Genomic DNA, 2,823 nt, shown 5'->3' on the forward strand with positions numbered 1-2,823 from the left:
GAGTATTTTATTATTGTTGTGTGTCATATGCTTGAAACTTTATTATTAGGATTATTTATACATATATAAAATATTCATTTTTCAAACTTTATAAAATTTAGTCTTTTTTGAGGAACTAAATTTTTCTATTGAAAAAGTTAGCCATCTAACACTGTGAAGAAAGTTATAATGTATTAGATGAGCATTTATTCATGTTTATCACATCACTCTCCTTTAAATGTCCATTTAGGATTATGCCTCGTTAAAACCTTACTAAAGAAAACGAAAAAAAATTTGAGTGAAGAAAAAAGAATATAATATCCTTTGTGATGAGAACTGCCTCATTAAAAACCTTATAAAAAAATTCAATAGGAAAAAAAACCTGACCAAGGAAAAAAGAATACAGTCTCCTCCTTTTGCCAATATTATTTTATATATTTCGAAATTGGCGCATTCCAATATGATGTACCAATTTTTTAAAGGAGGATTTTAAAAGTGACTTTGTAAATAAATTTGTCATATTATCGCTTGAGCGGATCTATTGTACATCAATTGTTCCTTGATTTTGAAAATCATGAGTGAAAAAAAAAATTGCTTTTATTGGATTTTCTGGGGATTTGCTTTTAATCGAATAATTTGAGCAAGTAATCTCGCAAACGCCAGATTGCGAGAAGACAATAAGCACACATGTGACCATCTCGAAGATGTGTCTATTAGGACCTTAAAATATCTAAAAGATACACATGGTGGATGAATAGGTCTACAAATATCGCCTTGAATCCTTTCTAGAAATTTAGAAGATTCAAATCCAAACTTTACTGGTGATGGCCTTAAAATTAGCTTTCCTTGAGAATATGCAGTCAAAATTCATTAGATTTAAGAATCTTCTGATTCTTTAATGAATGTCTATGAAAGTTTTCAATAATTATCTCCATCATGGTTGTTCTTCCCGGATGACCCCATCAATCATGCCAAATTATAAATTCATTTAGGCTAGTAAACTTTTGGTTTATAATAGCATGTGATTCAATTGCACTAGTTTTAGTATAATATAACTCATTTGAAAGTGAGGGTAACTTTTTTAATATAACATTTTTATTTGAATAATAAGTTATGAAATATAAGTACTCATGATTTATCTTATTCATTGTTTTAATATGATATCCATTTTAGCAAATATCTTTAAAACTCAACAAATTCTTTAGAGATTTGGTAGATAATAGTGCATTATTTATTATAAATTTTGTTCTTCTAAAAAACAAAATTATAACTCCTCTGAAACCTTCTATCACATTACCTGAGCCAATAATAGAATTAATATATTCTTCTTTTGATACAAGATGTATAAAATACATATTACTTTTGAGAATAGTATGCGAACTTTCACTAATCCAAACACATAGATTAGACTTTTCCATCTTTGATCAAATGACCAATATTTTCTTTAAGATTATCAAAAAAATCAGATACTTCCTAATGAGTGGTGTAATTTTCAACATCTTTTGAAATAAAATTTGTTTCCTTTCTTTTGTCATCTTTTTTCAAAGATTCTTGATAAAGATCAACTAAGTGTCTAGGAGTACGACAGGTACGTGACTAATGGCTCATTCCACCACAACGGAAATATTTATCCTCTGTTCATTTATTTTGTCCATTATTTCTTTCTTTATCCCACTTTTGGTGAGATCTTTTTTTGTGAATATAATTTTCTTCCTTTCATAGTTTTTCTTGTTACCAAAACCTTGTCATTTACCTTTTATAGGGTAATGATTTACTGCATTTACTTCAGGAAATGGGGCGGTGCCAACTGGACGCACTTCATGATTTTTTAAAAGCAAGTCATTGTTGCATTCAGCAACAAGAAGACAATAAATTAGCTTAGAATATTTTTTAAATTATTTTTCTCGATACTGCTGCTGCATGAGCACATTCGAGGCATGGAAGGTCGAAAAAGTTTTCTCTAACATGTCATTATCAGTTATCTTTTCCCAGATCGACTAGGTGCCTTGGGGTACGACAGGTACGTGACTAATGGGCCTTTCTACCACAACAGAAATATTTATCCTCTGTTGATTTATTTTTCCCATTGTTTCTTTCTTTATCCCACTTCTGGTGAGATTCTTTCTTGTGAACATCATTTTTCTTCTTTCCATAATTTTTCTTGTTACCAAAATCTTGCCATTTACCTTTTATAGGATAATGATTTGTCGCATTCACTTCAGAAAATGGGGCGGCACCAGCTGGGCGCGCTTCATGATTTTTTAAAAGCAACGCATTGTTGCATTCAGCAACAAGAAGGCAAGAATTTAGCTCAGAATATTTTTTAAATTCTTTTTCTCGATACTGCTGCTGCAGGAGCATATTCGAGGCATGAAAAGTCAAGAAAGCTTTTTCTAACATGTCATGATCAGTTATTTTTTCTCCATATAATTTCATTCGTGAGGTAATTTGGAACATTGCTGAATTATATTCATTTATGAATTTAAAATCTTGTAGATGTAAGTACGTCCACTTATATCGGATTTGAGGAAGTATCACTGTTTTTTTATGATTATACATTTCTTCAAGGTTTTTCCACAGATTTGCAGGATCTTTTAGTGTGAGATATTCATATTTCAATCATTTGTCAAGGTGATGACGAAGGAAGATCATGACTTTGACTTTATCCTTCTGCGATGCATTATTTTTAACCTTAATGGTATCTCCAACATTGAATCAAGATGAATTTCGGCATCTAGTATCCATGATAAGTAGTAGTTGTTTCTAGATATATCAAGAGTATTAAATTTAAGACGAGAAAGCTTTGACATAATGAAAATTTTTACCTAATTTTTTTTAAATTTT

General features: G+C 30.2%; 1 protein-coding gene across 2 annotated transcripts in view; it reads right to left on the reverse strand.

Moving 5' to 3' along the window:
* Positions 1–2,823, reverse strand: part of LOC107619501 (putative F-box/LRR-repeat protein At5g54820) — a 19,418-nt gene that overhangs the window by 11,839 nt on the left and 4,756 nt on the right. Inside the window, exon 5 of one of the 2 annotated variants that reach the window (XR_001615673.2) lies at positions 1,251–1,252. The exons of the other annotated variant lie outside the window; for it this stretch is intronic. The gene's annotated coding sequence lies outside the window, so the exon portion shown is untranslated. The remainder of the gene's footprint in view (positions 1–1,250; positions 1,253–2,823) is intronic. 2 annotated transcript variants of the gene reach the window in all.

The sequence above is a fragment of the Arachis ipaensis genome, chromosome B09 (genome assembly GCF_000816755.2).
Source record: "Arachis ipaensis cultivar K30076 chromosome B09, Araip1.1, whole genome shotgun sequence".
Lineage (NCBI taxonomy): Eukaryota > Viridiplantae > Streptophyta > Magnoliopsida > Fabales > Fabaceae > Arachis > Arachis ipaensis.